This window comes from Pleurodeles waltl, chromosome 6, assembly GCF_031143425.1.
Source record: "Pleurodeles waltl isolate 20211129_DDA chromosome 6, aPleWal1.hap1.20221129, whole genome shotgun sequence".
NCBI lineage: Eukaryota > Metazoa > Chordata > Amphibia > Caudata > Salamandridae > Pleurodeles > Pleurodeles waltl.
Genome location: NC_090445.1, coordinates 662907812 through 662929516, shown reverse-complemented (window position 1 = coordinate 662929516; position 21705 = coordinate 662907812). Strand labels below are relative to the sequence as shown.

General features: G+C 45.9%; 1 protein-coding gene across 1 annotated transcript in view; it reads left to right on the top strand.

Annotated features, from left to right (window-relative positions):
• The window catches only part of ACTR6 (actin related protein 6), a 274936-nt gene that overhangs the window by 80941 nt on the left and 172290 nt on the right, over positions 1 to 21705 (top strand). The window lies entirely within an intron of this gene.

Below are 21705 nucleotides of genomic sequence, written 5' to 3'. Positions count from 1 at the left end.
ATGATCCGAAATGCACTACTGGCTACATACCACACCTTTACCACTCGTCTGCTGAATGTACGTGGCTCATTAGTTATAGTTATTCTTTGTGTAATGCTTGGATTTTTCACAGTCCCTAAAATTTGTGTTATAATATTGATCGCAGCAGATCGACTTTTTATAAATTACCATCCAGTAAGAACAGGTTTACCTTCAACAAAGTAGTCCATTTCTAGATGAATAGTTTCTTACATGCTACTTTCATACCAGCTAGCTGAGAAGCGCCTACCCCCACCACCCACACCCTCCAACCTGGTAGACCTAAAGCACATTCCATATGGGAGAAAGGTGCTACTATAAAGCCCTTCTAAGAAATGTTCTTATTTTTAGAGATTTTTAAGCTACCTCCTGGAGGCCTGTTCACACTTTCACTAGACCTTGTAGTCTGGATTCAGATTGCAGGGTAGATACTCAAATAGGGCAGGCTTGTTTGAGGAAACTTTTCAGGTGATTCTTGGAACTTTTCTGTTTCTTATAAGCTTTTGTTGTGGCATCACCTTGCTGTTCTTTTCAGTGCATATCACTATTGATCAGGATTTCCTGGAAGAGAAGGAAAATTTACTCAACTGTAATCCTTGTTCTATTCTAGAGGGCTCCTCGCCATAGTCATAAGCAACCCTCTCACCTCCCCGGACAAGAAATATTATAGCTGTCCTCATTCTTCACTCACCCAAGATTCATTCAGCAAAATGACCTGACCTAACTGTCGTCTGTGGTGCATAATGGGATCTAAGGTGTACTCTGAGGCCTTAAATGTAAAGTGCCAGTTTTACTCTCCTCTCCTTTGCATTGCAGACTGTTGGCTTTCATTGCCCTACATGCTCTTTCGTTTTCGTCTTCAAAATGGTTTGTGAAAGATTTTTTGTGGTTGCTTTTTCTTTCAGTGACTAGTTTGTGATACAATTGACTTCTTTAAAAATATATATATATACATGCTTATAAAAATACTCCTGGATCCCATGCGTGTACAGGACTATTCAGTGCTTTTGACTATGATGAGGATTTCCCTGTAAAAGAACTAGGATTACTGATAAGTGACTTTTTCATCTCATCTGCGAACAAGGCCAGTATGACGTGACTAGATTGCATTTATAGTGCTTGATTAGTTTCATTATTATGACTTGTTTGAATGAGGCATTTCACGGAAAGTGCAAATGCCGTGGGGTAGGAGAAACGCCCTTTCTCTTACCCTACCCGGTTCATCTAGACAAGACTATCGGTTCTGACAGTTGTGACTGGATTATTAGTTTCAAAGAGGGATGTTTGAAATTATCCTGTATGATTGAAGCCATTTTTGGTCATAAGTCTCATTTTTCTAGAACTAATATTGAATACTGAAAATAAAATGTAAATGCATTCTATGAAATGCCTTTTCTATGTTGAGTGAGAGAATGAGCATTTGAATGTCATTGCGGTTAGCCTTGCCAATCATGTTATAGGCCTGACTGATATCTTCTCTTGTTTGCTTGTTTTAAATGAATCCCTCTTGGTAGGGTGACACCAACCATGACATACCCTTTTAAGCCGATTGTGAGACTCTTGGTGCTAATCTTTACATAACAGTTCAACAGAGCTATTGTTTGATACAAACTTTGTAGTAGCAGATATTGTTTTGTTTTATAGTGAGCATCCACAACAGTTTTTTCATGCTAGTTGCCCTGGATTCAGTGGTTCCCCTTTTGTACAGTTTGAAACTCAGTTTTATCTCTCCCCCTTGCCACATTTTGACACAGAATGGCAGCTTCCAGTTCAGTTAAGGTAGCAGGACTACCTCCAAAGAAGGCAGAAATATGCTGTGTCTCAGTCGCTAGCATGTACAGAAAGTATATTGTAGCTGTCCCAGTTTCTAGAAACGATTTACTTGAATCAGCTTAGGGAGAGTGCAGCTTGATAAATTTGACTCCTCCCTCTCGGGGTGCAAGCAGATAAGTAAATCCTGCGTGGATTGAGAAGGAGATGCTCCGATGAGGAATAGAGCTGAAGATTCGTCTTACATACAATTGAATGTGATCAGTAATTTAACTGTGATCTTCAAGGGCAGTGTGTAAATGAGAGTGGAGAATGAGCAGAGTGGAAAATGAGGATGTTCAGATGATCTCCAACACCTGGAGTCTTGATTTCCACAGCCTCCTCTCTCTGACTCATCTCAGTTCTTAAGCTCCAGTGTGTAGCCTGGAAGTGGGGCTGCCATTTTGGATGATGACAGGATCTCTAACGTGTAGAGGTCAGTGTTTCTAGGTGGAGATGAATCTTGGCAAGTAGCATGCAAGAGAATATATGTTTTATAGGGACCTAGATCCTTTTTCATGATTGGCTCCATGTAGTGTTAGCTGCCCCAAAAGTCACTGTCGGGGGGGCTGTAAATTGTTAATCAAGAGTTATGGACTAGAGGAATAAGGGCCTGATTAAGAGTCTGACGGTCTTTAGACCACCAGACTTGCGGTGGCGGTTGCTCCACCGCGCTCCTGGCGATTTGACTGCAAAATTACAACCCTGTAGGTCGGACCACCAGGGGACTGTCTCCACCGCCAGGAACAAGGTTTCAGATGGGTAGGCAGCGGTCAAAGTCGTCTCCAGTCACGGCTGTACTTAAAACAGCACCGCCGTGCTGATCCTTACTTCACTTTCCGCCAGCCTTTTTACGGCGGGGACCTCGCTATGAAAAGGCCGCCTGCACTGCCCACGGCCATGTCGTGGGCAGCACATTGGCCCCTCCCCCGCCCAGCACCTCGGAATGCACACTGTCTGCAGTGAGAAGCCGAGGCCAATGCCACCACACTGCTTCCAGATTTCTGAGGTTTCCATCAGTCAGCCCAATTGAAACCTTGTAATTGGCCTGAAGGAGAGAGCATCAGCTTCACAGGGCTGGCAGGCCGACGATCGGCCCGCCAACAGCTTAATGAGGCCCTAAGTCTCCTCTGCAAAATATAGATGTGCGTGCTCTGATTTGCATGTTTAGCTGTAAAGATCTGAACTACTTAAAAATCTCCAAGACAAGGAACTGTCACTTTCTATATAAAATCAAGAAAGGGTTTTGACAGAGATTTGGTTTCACAAAAAGTATATACAGCCATACATTCCTGTTTCCATTGTTGTGAAATAAATGTCAAAGAATCCTTTTTAGTAAAATGTATTTTGTTTGAGTATCACGTTTTCAATAAGTATATATATTTAAAAAATATTTATTTTATTTTCTCACCCCTTTGTGCCTTATTGACTTTTGCCAAACTGTTTCCTTAGTACGTTCAAATATCGCAATTTTTACATGTCACATCTCTGGACAGTCTAAACCGTGAAGGAAAGAAAAAGAGAAGCAACAGTAAAACTGCAAAACACACAACACAAAGATAATCCAGGAACCTGCATACATTATCCACCCAACCTGACATTTTCTGCACACGGTTGAAATTTGCTGTGTTCTGCTCATTACTGTCCCAGGCCTGTACACAGTAAGCACAATGGGTGCTCTCCTTGCACTCAATCATTCACAGCCTGCAATGTGGTCAGGTTGTACTTTGGAGACGTTATCAGCTAATAAGCATATTCACCTAAATTCCTTATCACTAACCTGCACCACAGTCAGCGGATTCACTCATAGCCACATCAAGAGTTTTTATTCTTTTATTTTTTTATTTATATGTTTCAGTCCATATTCCTCCAGACGCTTCCCAGTATCCAATCATATTCTAGTGATTTACATCCCTCCTGTCAGCTTACTTATTCACGGTGGTCTACCATTCTGAGAATCTTAAATCATTTGTTTAAAAAATAAATAAATAAAAAAACACTCCTCTGACCAGAGATACTTTCAACTGAAGTCATTTTCTCTAAGATGATAGAAGTTGATGCTTCACGCAATAAAAATGGCGACTTCTAAATGTTCATCTATATAGTAGCTGTTATCTTTGTCTGTTTTACTGCTCTCCTTTCTACCATAAAGGCAACGAAGTACATGCAGATTTCTTTCTCAGTACAGTTGAGAAAACATGAAAGAAGCAAGTAATGTAATTTGGGCAGCGAAAGCAAAGCCTAAAATAGCTGCCACTTACTTGATCTTGTAACTATGCATGATGCGACTTTACACTCGGAGCACTGCTCTGCCTGAAGAAAAAGAATCCATGGGTTTTATTCATTTCAGTGATATATACCGTGTTCTTCTGTAAGTGATGTACGATTCTTCGAAGCTTAAGAGATACTACCAGTGTTGACAAACCTCTGAAAACCACTGTGATTGGTGCCACATCTAACCTTTGAGTGTATTTGAAAAACAACATTCAGCTTGCTCCTTGGTAATGAAAGATTACTTAAAACTAATTTCAAAGACTAAAGGTCAAACAGAAATTACGCTCATCCTTGCATGCACATTGAACTCTTAAATGTTTGACATACTGTTGAAACATAAATACAAGTGAACATATTGTTTCTGGATAATCTAAAATGTTATAATTTCTAAAAAGATGTATACATAACAGCATAATCAAAGCCACTCAAGCCCAAACTGTTAAACATTTAACCATTATCGAAAGCACCAGGAGATACTTCACTATCTGAGAAGCGAATATTCAAATTGTAGCTAGTAATCATACTGTTCTGCAAGGTTCTTTTGTTCATGTTGCTCTGTAAGGACTTATAAGGGTGGTGATGGGGACAAAGCATTAAATGGCTTAATGCGTAATGCAAACATCTTGTCTTGAGATCAAATTCAACCTATATTTTTGGGAAATCGAGTGGGTACTTTCTGCCATTCATCGAGGAAGGTTGGTATAACAGTTGCAATCAAGGATAGCTTCAGAGTTTAATCTTGTGGTAGGCACCAGCTCTTCAGTGGCTTACAGATGGAAAAGGCTGAGTTTATACAAGTAAGTTAGAGTGAAAATTGTGTAATGTTGCGTTGACATGGGTACCGTTTATAACCTATCCTTTATTAGTGTGAAGTGACACCTTCACGTGTTAATCAGTGAGATCTACATTTTCATATGTATATTTCAATGTTTTAAATCTACATTAATGTATGTTAAATTGGGTATGGTGGTGAAACGTTTTCTAGCATTGAATCCTTCTTAGATTTACTTGCTTCCCTGGAATTAGATGGGTTTTAAGATTTTCTACAAGGAACTTGTCAGATTCTTGCCACACGCTGAGTGAGAAAGTCTTTGATAGAGTGGTGGACTTGTGCTGCAGAAATCATGAAAAATAATGTTTCTCACTAGAAAAAACAATTTAGTTTGTGCTTTGTCAAGGTGAAGGACCAGGTCCCTGCAGCAGTTTCCTCCAGGTATACTGGAAAATGTGATCTGTGATTTTTTTTTTTTTTTTTTTTTTTTTTAAGCCTCTCATCGAGCAACATATTTCTCAAGCTAAAAATGATTTATCAAGCATATATGAAGGGAGCAAACCTTGTGTCCCCAAGCGTTCCAAGTGTCATAATTAAATATAAGAAGACTGTCAAGTCTGCAAGGACTTCTATAGGATAAAAAAATCTAGGATCAGGAGGCTTCTTTATTTATTGTGGGAGGGCAGTGACACCTCTTTAGATGAAGAGACACAAAGTGCAACTCTTCCTTGCGTGGCACTATCATTTCAAAGTTTCACCTGGAGACGGAAGTGGTACCCGTCAGAATGAAATATTTTTGCTGGGGGTAAAATAAGATCTGCCCCTGTCTTTACTAACCTGAAGCCACTTGAGTAAGCATGCTGTGACAGAATTACATCACATAGCCTTTAGAATTCACCTCCCCTTCTGTGGCATTGTCACCAGCCCAAGCTCTAGGGATTCGCCTCAACTCTAACACCTTTGGACCTGAGACACTCTTTTTCAGTCTTTGTCATCTGCAGCCATCTGAATCTTGAGCCTCTGTGTTAGCCAGGACATTTTACTGCCAACCAAAACCTTTTCCATACCTACCCAGACCTCTTTGATGGCCATCAGAACCTCTTTCATGTCGACCAGGCCTTCAGTGTTGACCTTTCTCTTTTTTTTCTTTTTAATTTATTGGGGGTTTTCATAACCTATAGAGAAATACAGTAGCATTTTGTTGCATTTGTATGGAAAAATGTATGAGGAAATAAAGAATTAATATAAACAGTAATAATAACGTCTGCATGTAGAACAAATGGCTGATTGTGTCTCCCCAATAGAATAAAAAGAAAACTAGAACAATAAGGGGAAAACTGATAGAGTGGGTGTGAGGGAAGAGGATGGAGGCAGGTACTTCTAAAGAGCTAAAAAGTGATGCAGAGGGGGCAACTGAAGACGTCTTAGCACCACAGGGGAGTGTTTCTAACGTACATTGTGGTGAAGTTGTAGAGCTGGTGAGTTTTAAAAACAAGGAGGCGGTGGGGTGTGCTAGCTTCTCATTTGCGGGAGAGCAAGATGGGCTGTGAAAGAGTGTAAGTAATGGAGGGTCAGGCAGGGGTATCAGCGCTGGAGAGTCTGGGGAAAAGTCATGTGGCAGGGTGAGATAGACAAACTGCAACATTAAGGTGTCCCATTTTGCAGCGATGGGGCATCTACGGATGTGACGGGCTTCCTCATAGCGTGGAGGGATGAAGCATGTGAATGTGAACACATTATGTGATCTAGGCGCTCAAATAGGCTGTGAGGCATTGAGGGAAATGAGTACACCTGAGACATTGGATTAAGGGTCCTTTAGGTGTTCTTCAGTCCCCAGTGACGTATCCAGTTCGCAAAGCATTCTAGGGGGAGCACATGGGAGGAGGATGGGATCCATCTAAGCAGTGGCCAAGAACAACACAGTTGTAGTAACTCCCGAGTATCCGTGGCAGGTGTGCTAAATGGCCTGAAACTGTTGCGCAGAAGGGGTCCTGCTCCGTACTAGGGCCATAACTGCTTTCAGGTAAATGGGGAAAGCCCTTAAGATGCCCCTCGAGCAGGACAAAGCGTCCCTCCTTATCAGTTATTGCAGTGCTGGTCTGGAAGGGGACCCCTGGTCTGATCCATATTAATCCACCCGTAGCGTATGCTGAAAATGTAGTGATGTATATTGAGCCTCACCTTTTTTTCTGAAGTCTAGGCAATTCTGGGCTGTTAGTATGTGTCTCCTGGAGAAATATTATGAGCGGAGGATGCCATTTAAGTTAGGAGTAAATGGAATATTGCATCTGTGCAGTATGCATGCCTTTTACATTGAGGGTGAGGAACTTAGATGAGGTTAGAGGTCCCATGTAGTGGAGATTGAGAGCACATTGGACTGGGGGTCAGCAGGGTGCAAGTCCGTTTCTGCGCATCCCCTCTGGCTTGATGGTAACAAAGTGTGTGTAGCGCATGCCTCCGTGTAGTGGAATTGGGGAATGGCTGGGAATCTGAAAAGACGTGTAACTAAGAATAGATAGGGCCTACGGCAACAGGAGGGACGCTCAGTCTGAGTGTTGAAATGTGATAACCATATGAAGCAGGGGGTGACCTTGGTGTCAGACTCAGTCAGGCATAACATCCCGCATTGTAGCATGTTTTGAGTGAGGCTGGCCTGGCAATATGTTATGTAGAGGCTGGGTTGCTAGGGATTGCTGCACTTGCCAAAGTGGGGGTGGTTTGAGGGAGGTGAAAGCAGTTACAAGCAGCAGTGAAGTACAATGTCATGGAATAACCAAAACTCCTCACGAATGAGCAAGAACTTCAAAATGATGGTTACACCACAGACTACAGAAACAAACAGGAGGACCGGGAAGAGCGGAGTAGAGGCTGGAAAAGAGTCCGATTCGCCATCAGAGGAGAAGTTGTGGGGTCTACTATCAATGTCGGACAGGGCCGCCTCAAACAAAGGTTTGCAGCGGCTTCAAAAGCCTGAAAGCGGTCCTCAATAATTTGTCAAGTCCCGTGGGCTTCAGCAGTGCAGCTTCAATTTGGAGGGAGAAGGTCCTTTGGCCGAACGGTTGCTCAGTCGGGGAGGTCTAGTGGCATCCTCGCTCAGCCAAGGAAGGGAATTCCCAAAGTTATGTCTATCCTGAAAACGACTTAGCACCACGGGGGAGCGTTTCTAATAAGGCGGTATTCCCAAATTCCTTTAGAATATTGAAAAATTGGATCTCTCCACTATGGATAATGTTAAGTTTAACTAAATACAACAAAGATTATTGAACATTGGAAGCGCTTCTTGTCCTCCAGAAAAGTTTTCTGTTGGTGCTGGATGGCAACGGTGTAGTACGGGAATATGTGTTTATCCTCCAGCAGGAGAGGGCCATGGAGGCGAGCTGCACGTAAGATGGCATCCTGGTGGCGGTAGTGAAGAAGCTTGGCCAGCATAGGTTGTGGGAATGGTTCTTGGAGGGGGCCACTGCGCAGGTACCCAGTGCGCTCCCTCTAGTGAGAAGACGACAGTGAGGTCGGAAGTAGGAATGAAAGAACGAAAGCAGGTGTTGAGGAACTGCAGGGGGTCTTTCCCTTCCACTCCCTCCGGAACGCAGAGAATATAGGCATTACTTCTTCTGCAGCAGCCCTCTGCATCATCAGCCCGCTCCACCAACAAGTAAACTGTAGGAAGCTGGCTCTGTATATACTATATCAAAATGAGATATAGTGCGCACAGAGTCCAGGGGTTCCCATAGGCTTAACAGAGGCTAAAGTAGATAATACTAATGCTTTTTTTTTGTGGCAGTGTGGCCGAGCAGTTAGACTTATCAGAGGGGAGTGCAAAGCATTTGTTGTACACACACAGACAATAGAAGAAGCACACACTCGATGACTTAACTCCAATTGTTTTTATATAGCAAAAATATATTTTGTTAATTTATTTCTAGAACCACAAAATTCAAGTTGCCGGTAAGTACATAAATAAGTATTTCACATATGTATCAATACCACTTTGATTGGAATTGGTAAGTTGTACAGTTTTTGAATACATGGCTTAACCTGTTTTAAAAGTTGACAGTGCAATTTTCAGAACAGTTCCTGGGGGGGAGAAAAGTTAGTATGTTTTGCAGGTAAGTACAGCACTTACAGTTACACTCTCCCAGGGTTTAGGAAGTCCACTAGTTGGGGCTCAAGTTAACCTCAAACACCCACCACCAGCAACACAGGGCTGGGCAGGTGCCGAGGTCAAGGATGTGGCATGTTTAACATGGGCTCTTATGGAGACTTGGGACTTTAATCTGCTTGCAGGTAAGTACCCACTTCTTCGGAGGGCAGACCTTGGGGGTTTAGAGGAGTACCGGGGAAGCCACAGGAAAGCTCCAAACTCACACCCTCAGCGTTGCAGGGGCAGCTGGGGGAAGAGTCTAAACAGAGCATTTGGCTCCCAACGCTTTCCTATGAGGGGACCCCTGGTGGTCATTAGACGCTGCAGGCGGGGCCCAGGGGGTCTGTTCCAGTAGACCACAGGCTGGACAAGTAGGAGGGCCGCCTGCTGAATGTTTCTGCACCAGAGGTCGGTTCCCCAAGGCCAGGGGGCTGTGGATGCAGTGTACCTTTTGTCTGGAGTTTTCTCGGTCAGTGGGGCCTCTGGATTCACACTGCAGGCGTCTTCTTGGGGGGCAGGAGAGGTCAACCCAGGGTGGCCACTTGCTCACCTGGGGATCGTCTCTAGTCGGTTAGGCCACCTGGAAACGGGCCTCAGGGCCGCAGAGTGATCAGAACTCACAGATCCAGGGAGGCTCTGGAGTTCTTAGATGTAGTTTCTTTTGGACAGGGCCACTGTCCATGGGAGTTTTTGGTCCTCTGTCAGGCATGCAGTTCTCTAGAGGCTGGTACTCCGAGAGGTCAATATCAAGACCAAGGGATCTTCCGCACATGATGGAGAACATACAGACCGTAAAACTGTAACAAATATATTATGCCTATATACAGTCTGTCACCTTATTCTCAGAAATTCAAATAATGAATAAAGGACTTTCCTTTGTACCTCTCAAAATTCAAAGTCCATTAGACAGTAAGATTGAGGTCCTGAGATTTTTACGTAAACTTATATTGAAAGCATTTTTTTTGCGGACTCTCCGATAGAGGCAGATGAAAATGATAGCGGTCAGAGACCTAAATCCTCTTTCTGTCGTCAAAAAAATGACCCAGCAAAGGAAATAATTGTTTTCAAAGATATAGTGTTGAGGGGAATAGACAGTCTTAATACCAAAATGATTTTCTTTAAACCGAATTGTACTAAGGCAGTAAAAGAGGCCATTCAGAGTTTGGCTAATAATCAAGAAATTATCATCAAACCCGCAGATAAAGGTGGTGGGATAGTGATATGGAATAAAGCCCAATATGACCAAGAAGAGATGAGACAGTTAAACAACATAGGTCATTACCGTGTTATCCAAGCAGATTTCTTTAAAGAGTTACCACATGAAATTAAGTCTTTCACAAGAGAGGCATTCAATAATCAATGGATATGCAAACAGATATGAGTTCCTTAATCAAAACGATGGGAGGACCCCTCGCTTTTACATTTTACCTAAAATCCATAAAAATGTACAAAATCCTCCAGGAAGACCCATTGTTTTAGCATGCGGTTTGATGTTGGAGCCCCTGGCTCAATTTGTTTATACTTTTCTAAAACCTTTTGTGACTCGGGCTAAGGCATATGTCCGGGATTCTATGGATATCATTAACAAAATAGAAAATATTCCATTTGACGAAGCGAAACAAATTCTGGTGACCTTGGATATAGAAGCTCTCTATACTAATATCCCCCAAGATGAAGCGATCGATGTTGTTAGACAGGTGTTAGAATCCTGTCAACCTCCTATTAAAACTCCCACGGAATTCTTAATGTCTTTAGTGACAGTCATCCTAGAACCCTAAAAGAGAACTTGCCTTATGGCCAATTCTTGCAAATCAGAAGAAATTGTAGCAAAAAGGAAGATTACTTTGAGAATGCAATTGAATTGTCGAATACATTGGTGAATAGGGGATATCCAAAAAAACTAGTTAAAAATGCTTTGCATCCAGATAAGTCCCTTGTAAGTGGTACCCCTGGTACCAAGGGCCCTGATACCAAGGAAGGTCTCTAAGGGCTGCAGCATGTCTTATGCCACCCTGGAGACCCCTCACTCAGCACAGACACACTGCTTGCCAGCTTGTGTGTGCTGGTGAGAACAAAACGAGTAAGTCGACATGGCACTCCCCTCAGGGTGCCATGCCAGCCTCTCACTGCCTATGCAGGTATAGATAAGTCACCCCTCTAGTAGGCCTTACAGCCCTAAGGCAGGGTGCACTATACCATAGGTGAGGGCACCAGTGCATGAGCACTGTGCCCCTACAGTGTCTAAGCAATACCTTAGACATTGTAAGTGCAGGGTAGCCATAAGAGTATATGGTCTGGGAGTCTGTTTTACACGAACTCCACAGCACCATAATGGCTATACTGAAAACTGGGAAGTTTGGTATTAAACTTCTCAGCACAATAAATGCACACTGATGCCAGTGTACATTTTATTGTAAACTACACCCCAGAGGGCACCTTAGAGGTGCCCCCTGAAACCTTAACCGACTATCTGTGTAGGCTGACTGGTTCCAGCAGCCTGCCACACTAGAGACATGTTGCTGGCCCCATGGGGAGAGTGCCTTTGTCACTCTGAGGCCAGTAACAAAGCCTGCACTGGGTGGAGATGCTAACACCTCCCCCAGGCAGGAGCTGTAACACCTGGCGGTGAGCCTCAAAGGCTCACCCCTTTGTCACAGCACCGCAGGACACTCCAGCTAGTGGAGTTGCCCGCCCCCTCCGGCCACGGCCCCCACTTTTGGCGGCAAGGCCGGAGGAAACAAAGAAAACAACAAGGAGGAGTCACTGGCCAGTCAGGACAGCCCCTAAGGTGTCCTGAGCTGAGGTGACTCTAACTTTTAGAAATCCTCCATCTTGCAGATGGAGGATTCCCCCAATAGGATTAGGGATGTGACCCCCTCCCCTTGGGAGGAGGCACAAAGAGGGTGTACTCACCCTCAGGGCTAGTAGCCATTGGCTACTAACCCCCCAGACCTAAACACGCCCTTAAATTTAGTATTTAAGGGCTTCCCTGAACCTAAGAATTTAGATTCCTGAAACTACAAGAAGAAGAGGACTGCTGAGCTGAAAAACCCCTGCAGAGGAAGAACAGAAGACACCAACTGCTTTGGCTCCAGACTTACCGGCCTGTCTCCTGCCTTCCAAAGAAACCTGCTCCAGCGACGCTTTCCAAGGGACCAGCGACCTCCGAATCCTCTGAGGACTGCCCTGCTTCGAGAAAGACAAGAAACTCCTGAGGACAGCGGCCCTGCTCCAAAAGAACTGCAACTTTGTTTCAAGTAGCAGATTTAAAGACCCCTGCAACTCCCAGCAAGAAGCGTGAGACTTGCAACACTGCACCCGGCGACCCCGACTCGACTGGTGGAGAACCAACACCTCAGGGAGGACCCTCCGGCGACTCCAAGACTGTGATTAACCAAAGTTGTCCCCCCTGACCCCCCACAGCGACGCCTGCAGAGGGAATCCCGAGGCTCCCCCTGACTGCGACTGCCTGAACTCCATTTCCCGATGGCTGGAAAAGACCCTGCACCCGCAGCCCCCAGCACCTAAAGAAACGGAACTCCTGTGCAGGAGTGACCCCCAGGAGGCCCTCTCCCTTGCCCAGGTGGTGGCTACCCCGAGGAGCCCCCCCCTTGCCTGCCTGCAACGCTGAAGAGATCCCTTGATCTCTCGTAAGAAACCATTGAAAACCCAACGCGTGTTTGCACACTGCACCCGGCCGCCCCTGCGCTGCTGAGGGTGTACTTTTTGTGCTGACTTGTGTCCCCCCCGGTGCCCTACAAAACCCCCCTGGTCTGCCCTCCGAAGACGCGGGTACTTACCTGCTGGCAGACTGGAACTGGGGCACCCCCTTCTCTCCATTGAAGCCTATGTGTTTTGGGCACCTCTTTGACCTTTGCACCTGACCGGCCCTGAGCTGCTGGTGTGATAACTTTGGGGTTGCTCTGAACCCCCAACGGTGGGCTACCTTGGACCAAAAACTGAAACCTGTAAGTGACTTACTTACCTGTTAAAACTAACATTACTTTACCTCCCCCAGGAACTGTGAAAATTGCACTGTGTCCACTTTTAAAACAGCTTATTGTGTTTTATGTAAAAAGTATACATGCTAATGAAATGATTCAAAGTTCCTAAAGTACTTACCTGCAATACCTTTCAAATGAGATATTACATGTAGAATTTGAACCTGTGGTTCTTAAAATAAACTAAGAAAATATATTTTTCTATAACAAAACCTATTGGCTGGATTTGTCTCTGAGTGTGTGTTCCTCATTTATTGCCTGTGTGTATGTACAACAAATGCTTAACACTACTCCTTTGATAAGCCTACTGCTCGACCACACTACCACAAAATAGAGCATTAGTATTATCTCTTTTTGCCACTATCTTACCTCTAAGGGGAACCCTTGGACTCTGTGCATGCTATTCCTTACTTTGAAATAGCACATACAGAGCCAACTTCCTACATTGGTGGATCAGCGGTGGGGTACAAGACTTTGCATTTGCTGGACTACTCAGCCAATACCTGATCACACGACAAATTCCAAAAATTGTCATTAGAAATTGATTTTTGCAATTTGAAATTTTTCTAAATTCTTTAAAGTCCTGCTAGGGCCTTGTGTTAGTCCCTGTTAGCATTTCTTTTAGAGTTTAAAAGTTTGTGAAAAGTTTGAATTAGATTCTAGAACTAGTTTTAGTTTCTTAAAAAGTATTCCAACTTTTAGAAGCATAATGTCTAATACAGATGTGAATGTGGTGGAACTCGACACCACACCTTACCTCCATCTTAAGATGAGGGAGCTAAGGTCACTCTGTAAAATAAAGAAAATAGTAATGGGCCCCAGACCTTCCAAACTACAGCTCCAGGAGCTGTTGGCAGAGTTTGAAAAGGCCAACCCCTCTGAGGATGGCAACACAGAGGATGATGATAGTGACTTGGAGGGTGACTCCCCCCTACCAGTCCTATCTAGGGAAGACAGGGCCTCTCAAGCCCTGACTCCAAGCATAATAGTCAGAGATGCTGGCTCCCTCACAGGAGGGACCAACTTCTCTGAAATCACTGAGGATGACTCCAGTGAAGAGGACATCCAGTTAGCCAGGATGGCCAAAAGATTGGCTTTGGAAAGACCGATCCTAGCATAGAAAGGGAAAGACAAGAGATGGGCCTAGGACCCATCAATGGTGGCAGCAACATAAATAGGGTCAGAGATTCTCCTGACATGTTGAAAATCCCTAAAGGGATTGTAACTAAATATGAAGATGGTGATGACATCACCAAATGGTTCACAGCTTTTGAGAGGGCTTGTGTAACCAGAAAAGTGAACAAATCTCACTGGGGTGCTCTCCTTTGGGAAATGTTCACAGGAAAGTGTAGGGATAGACTCCTCACACTCTCTGGAAAAGATGCAGAATCTTATGACCTCATGAAGGGTACCCTGATTGAGGGCTTTGGATTCTCCACTGAGGAGTATAGGATTAGATTCAGGGGGGCTCAAAAATCCTCGAGCCAGACCTGGGTTGACTTTGTAGACTACTCAGTAAAAACACTAGATGGTTGGATTCAAGGCAGTGGTGTAAGTAATTATGATGGGCTGTACAATTTATTTGTGAAAGAACACCTATTAAGTAATTGTTTCAATGATAAACTGCATCAGCATCTGGTAGACCTAGGACCAATTTCTCCCCAAGAATTGGGAAAGAAGGCGGACCATTGGGTCAAGACTAGGGTGTCCAAAACTTCCACAGGGGGTGACCAAAAGAAAGGGGTCACAAATCCTCCCCAGGGGAAGGGTGGTGAGACAACCAAAAACAAAAATAGTAAAGACTCTTCTACAGGCCCCCAAAAACCTGCACAGGAGGGTGGGCCCAGAGCCTCTTCACAAAACCATTCTGGGTACAAGGGTAAAAACTTTGATCCCAAAAAGGCCTGGTGTCGTAGCTGTAGTCAGTCTGGACACCAAACTGGAGACAAGGCCTGTCCCAAGAAAGATACCACTTCTAACTCCAATCCAGCTAAAACTGGAATGGCCAGTCTCCAAGTGGGATCAACAGTGTGCCCAGAGGAAATCAGGTGTCACACTGAAGCTACATTAGTCTCTGAGGGTGGGGTGGATTTAGCCACACTGGCTGCCTGGCCCCCTAACATGCAAAAATACAGGCAGCAGCTCTTAATTAATGGGACAAGTGTAGAGGGCCTGAGGGATACAGGTGCCAGTGTCACTATGGTGACAGAGAAACTGGTTTCCCCTGGCCAATACCTGGCTGGACAAACTTATCCAGTCACCAACGCTGACAATCAGACTAAAGTACATACCATGGCAATGATAACTTTAGAGTGGGGAGGGGTCAATGGCCTGAAACAGGTGGTGGTCTCCTCAAATATCCCAGACTGTTTGCTTGGAAATGACCTGGAGTCCTCAGCATGGGCTGAGGTAGAACTGAAAACCCATGCAGCCATGCTGGGTATCCCTGAACTGGTGTGTGTCAAGACAAGGGCACAGTGCATGGCTCAGGGTGAAAAAGTAGAGCTGGAGTCTGGAAAAAGGGCCCAGCCTAGCAAGAGGAAAGGAAAGTCAGCTGGGAAACCAACTGCAACACAGCAAGAAAAAGAGAACCTCTCTTCTCAGGAAGAAGTTCTGCCCTCTGAGGGAACTGAGCCCATGGAGCTGGAACCTTATCAGGTTTAGCTCTTGGGCCCAGGGGTACCCTCAAGGGAAGAGTTGTGTAAGGGACAAGAAACCTGTCCCTCTCTTGAAGGCCTTAGGCAGCAAGCTGCTGAAGAGTCCAAAGGCAAGAAAAATGGAACACATAGGGTCTATTGGGAAGATGGACTCCTGTACACTGAGGCAAGAGATCCCAAACCTGGTGCCACTAGGAGAGTGGTAGTGCCTCAGGGTTTCAGAGAGATTATTCTGACCTTAGCCCATGATATTCCCCTTGCTGGGCATTTGGGACAAACCAAGACGTGGGAGAGGTTAGTCAACCACTTCTACTGGCCCAATATGTCCCAGAAGGTTAAGGAGTTTTGCCTCTCCTGCCCCACCTGTCAAGCCAGTGGTAAGACAGGTGGGCATCCAAAGGCCCCCCTCATCCCACTTCCAGTGGTGGGGGTCCCCTTTGAAAGAGTGGGTGTGGACATAGTTGGTCCACTAGAACCTCCCACAGCCTCAGGAAATATGTACATCCTAGTAGTAGTGGATCATGCTACTAGGTATCCTGAAGCTATTCCCCTTAGGTCGACTACTGCCCCTGCAGTAGCCAAGGCCCTCATTGGTATCTTTACCAGAGTGGGCTTCCCTAAGGAGGTGGTGTCTGACAGAGGTACCAACTTCATGTCAGCATACCTAAAACACATGTGGAATGAGTGTGGAGTGACTTATAAGTTCACTGCACCATATCATCCACAAACTAATGGCCTTGTTGAGAGATTCAACAAGACATTAAAGGGCATGATCATGGGGCTCCCAGAAAAACTCAAAAGGAGATGGGATGTCCTCCTGCCATGTCTGCTTTTCGCTTACAGAGAGGTGCCTCAGAAGGGAGTAGGGTTCTCACCCTTTGAACTTCTGTTTGGCCACCCTGTAAGGGGACCACTTGCTCTTGTTAAAGAAGGCTGGGAGAGACCTCTTCATGAGCCTAAACAAGACATAGTGGACTATGTACTTGGCCTTCGCTCAAGGATGGCAGAGTACATGGAAAAGGCAAGTAAAAACCTTGAGGCCAGCCAACAACTCCAGAAGTTGTGGTATGACCAAAAGGCTGCACTGGTTGAATTTCAACCAGGGCAGAAAGTCTGGGTCCTGGAGCCTGTGGCTCCCAGGGCACTTCAGGACAAATGGAGTGGCCCTTACCCAGTACTAGAGAGGAAGAGTCAGGTCACCTACCTGGTGGACCTGGGCACAAGCAGGAGCCCCAAGAGGGTGATCCATGTGAACCGCCTTAAGCTCTTCCATTACAGGGCTGATGTAAATCTGTTGATGGTGACAGATGAGGACCAGGAAGCTGAGAGTGAACCTCTCTCTGATCTCCTCTCATCAGACCCTAAAGATGGCTCAGTGGATGGAGTGATCTACTCAGACACCCTCTCTAGCCAACAGCAGTCTGACTGTAGGAAGGTCCTGCAGCAGTTTGCTGAACTCTTTTCCCTAACCCCTGGTCAGACACACCTGTGTACCCATGATGTGGACACAGGAGACAGCATGCCTGTCAAAAACAAAATATTTAGACAGTCTGACCAAGTTAAGGAAAGCATCAAGGTGGAAGTCCACTAGATGCTGGAATTGGGAGTAATTGAGTACTCTGACAGCCCCTGGACTAGCCCAGTGGTCCTAGTCCCCAAACCTCACACCAAAGAAGGAAAGAGAGAGATGAGGTTTTGTGTGGACTACAGAGGTCTCAACTCTGTCACCAAGACAGATGCTCATCCCATTCCTAGAGCTGATGAGCTAATAGACAAATTAGGGGCTGCCAAATTCTTAAGTACCTTTGACTTAACAGCAGGGTACTGGCAAATCAAAATGGCCCCTGGAGCAAAAGAAAAGACAGCATTCTCCACACCTGATGGGCATTATCAGTTCACTGTTATGCCCTTTGGTTTAAAGAATGCCCCTGCCACCTTCCAAAGGTTGGTGAATCAAGTCCTTTCTGGGTTGGAATCCTTTAGTGCAGCTTATCTTGATGATATTGCTGTCTTCAGCTCCACCTGGCAGGATCACCTGGTCCACCTGAAGAAGGTTTTGAAGGCTCTGCAATCTGCAGGCCTCTCTATCAAGGCATCCAAATGCCAGATAGGGCAGGGAACTGTGGTTTATTTGGGACACCTTGTAGTTGGAGGCCAAGTTCAGCCACTCCAGCCTAAGATCCAGACTATTCTGGACTGGGCAGCTCCAAAAACCCAGACTCAATTCAGGGCATTCCTTGGCTTGACTGGGTACTATAGGAGGTTTGTGAAGGGATATGGATCCATAGTGACAGCCCTCACAGACCTCACCTCCAAGAAAATGCCCAAGAAAGTAAACTGGACTGTAGAATGCCAACAGGCCTTTGACACCCTGAAACAAGCTATGTGCACAGCACCAGTTCTAAAAGCTCCAGATTACTCCAAGCAATTCATTGTGCAAACAGATGCCTCTGAACATGGGATAGGGGCAGTTTTGTCCCAAACAAATGATGATGGCCTTGACCAGCCTGTTGCTTTCATTAGCAGGAGGTTACTCCCCAGGGAGCAGCGTTGGAGTGCCATTGAGAGGGAGGCCTTTTCTGTGGTTTGGTCCCTGAAGAAGTTGAGACCATACCTCTTTGGTACTCACTTCCTAGTTCAAACTGACCACAGACCTCTCAGATGGCTGATGCAAATGAAAGGTGAAAATCCAAAACTGTTGAGGTGGTCCATCTCCCTACAGGGAATGGACTTTATAGTGGAACACAGACCTGGGACTGCCCATGCCAATGCAGATGGCCTTTCCAGGTTCTTCCACTTAGAAAATGAAGACTCTCTTGGGAAAGGTTAGTCTCATCCTCTTTCGTTTGGGGGGGGGGAAATGCCTCCTTGGCATGGTTACCCCCTGACTTTTTGCCTTTGCTGATGCTATGTTTTGAATTGAAAGTGTGCTGAGGCCTGCTAACCAGGCCCCAGCACCAGTGTTCTTGCCCTAACCTGTACTTTTGATTCCACAATTGGCACACCCTGGCATCCAGATAAGTCCCTTGTAAGTGGTACCCCTGGTACCAAGGGCCCTGATGCCAAGGAAGGTCTCTAAGGGCTGCAGCATGTCTTATGCCACCCTGGAGACCCCTCACTCAGCACAGACACACTGCTTGCCAGCTTGTGTGTGCTGGTGAGAACAAAACGAGTAAGTCGACATGGCACTCCCCTCAGGGTGCCATGCCAGCCTCTCACTGCCTATGCAGGTATAGATAAGTCACCCCTCTAGTAGGCCTTACAGCCCTAAGGCAGGGTGCACTATACCATAGGTGAGGGCACCAGTGCATGAGCACTGTGCCCCTACAGTGTCTAAGCAATACCTTAGACATTGTAAGTGCAGGGTAGCCATAAGTGTATATGGTCTGGGAGTCTGTTTTACACGAACTCCACAGCACCATAATGGCTACACTGAAAACTGGGAAGTTTGGTATCAAACTTCTCAGCACAATAAATGCACACTGATGCCAGTGTACATTTTATTGTAAACTACACCCCAGAGGGCACCTTAGAGGTGCCCCCTGAAACCTTAACCGACTATCTGTGTAGGCTGACTGGTTCCAGCAGCCTGCCACACTAGAGACATGTTGCTGGCCCCATGGGGAGAGTGCCTTTGTCACTCTGAGGCCAGTAACAAAGCCTGCACTGGGTGGAGATGCTAACACCTCCCCCAGGCAGGAGCTGTAACACCTGGCGGTGAGCCTCAAAGGCTCACCCCTTTGTCACAGCACCGCAGGACACTCCAGCTAGTGGAGTTGCCCGCCCCCTCCGGCCACGGCCCCCACTTTTGGCGGCAAGGCCGGAGGAAACAAAGAAAACAACAAGGAGTCGTCACTGGCCAGTCAGGACAGTCCCTAAGGTGTCCTGAGCTGAGGTGACTCTAACTTTTAGAAATCCTCCATCTTGCAGATGGAGGATTCCCCCAATAGGATTAGGGATGTGACCCCCTCCCCTTGGGAGGAGGCACAAAGAGGGTGTACTCACCCTCAGGGCTAGTAGCCATTGGCTACTAACCCCCCAGACCTAAACACGCCCTTAAATTTAGTATTTAAGGGCTTCCCTGAACCTAAGAATTTAGATTCCTGAAACTACAAGAAGAAGAGGACTGCTGAGCTGAAAAACCCCTGCAGAGGAAGAACAGAAGACACCAACTGCTTTGGCTCCAGACTTACCGGCCTGTCTCCTGCCTTCCAAAGAAACCTGCTCCAGCGACGCTTTCCAAGGGACCAGCGACCTCCAAATCCTCTGAGGACTGCCCTGCTTCGAGAAAGACAAGAAACTCCCGAGGACAGCGGCCCTGCTCCAAAAGAACTGCAACTTTGTTTCAAGTAGCAGATTTAAAGACCCCTGCAACTCCCCGCAAGAAGCGTGAGACTTGCAACACTGCACCCGGCGACCCCGACTCGACTGGTGGAGAACCAACACCTCAGGGAGGACCCTCCGGCGACTCCAAAACTGTGAGTAACCAAAGTTGTCCCCCCTGAGCCCCCACAGCGATGCCTGCAGAGGGAATCCCGAGGCTCCCCCTGACCGCGACTGCCTGAACTCCATTTCCCGACGGCTGGAAAAGACCGTGCACCCGCAGCCCCCAGCACCTAAAGAAACGGAACTCCTGTGCAGGAGTGACCCCCAGGAGGCCCTCTCCCTTGCCCAGGTGGTGGCTACCCCGAGGAGCCCCCCCACTTGCCTGCCTGCAACGCTGAAGAGATCCCTTGATCTCTCATAAGAAACCATTGAAAACCCGACACGTGTTTGCACACTGCACCCGGCCGCCCCCGCGCTGCTGAGGGTGTACTTTTTGTGCTGACTTGTGTCCCCCCCCCGTGCCCTACAAAACCCCTCTGGTCTGCCCTCCGAAGACGCGGGTACTTACCTGCTGGCAGACTGGAACCGGGGCACCCCCTTCTCTCCATTGAAGCCTATGTGTTTTGGGCACCTCTTTGACCTTTGCACCTGACCGGCCCTGAGCTGCTGGTGTGATAACTTTGGGGTTGCTCTGAACCCCCAACGGTGGGCTACCTTGGACCAAAAACTGAAACCTGTAAGTGACTTACTTACCTGTTAAAACTAACATTACTTTACCTCCCCCAGGAACTGTGAAAATTGCACTGTCCACTTTTAAAACAGCTTATTGTGTTTTATGTAAAAAGTATACATGCTAATGAAATGATTCAAAGTTCCTAAAGTACTTACCTGCAATACCTTTCAAATGAGATATTACATGTAGAATTTGAACCTGTGGTTCTTAAAATAAACTAAGAAAAGATATTTTTCTATAACAAAACCTATTGGCTGGATTTGTCTCTGAGTGTGTGTTCCTCATTTATTGCCTGTGTGTATGTACAACAAATGCTTAACACTACTCCTTTGATAAGCCTACTACTGCTCGACCACACTACCACAAAATAGAGCATTAGTATTATCTCTTTTTGCCACTATCTTACCTCTAAGGGGAACCCTTGGACTCTGTGCATGCTATTCCTTACTTTGAAATAGCACATACAGAGCCAACTTCCTACAACTAGGAATTGAGAAACCTCTGTTTGCTTTTCAAAAAAGCTCAACATTTGCGAAATCGTTTGGTAAAAGCATTGTTGCCCAGGAACAAAAAGAATAAAGATTTGAGGACGATCTTGCAAATGCCCCCCCCCCCCGTACAGGGAGACTATAGATGTCAGAATTGTGTAGCCTGTCGATTCACGAATGACACTAATGAAATAAAAATAAATGGTCAAGTACATCGACAAAGGTGTTTCTCTAATTGTAACACCAAGAGTGTGATATACTGTATGAAGTGCCTGTGTGAATTGGTGTACATAGGACAAACATTGCAAGCAGTCAAAACGAGAATTCTTCAGCACAGGTCCAGAATTAAGTGCGGCATCAGAGGTGCCCCTTTGGTAGAACACTACGAAGAATTAAATCATAAACCAGACGAGATCTGGTGGACAGTTCTGCAAGTGATACACCCGAATAAGGATGGCTTGGGACTTCATAGTAAGCTGAGCATGA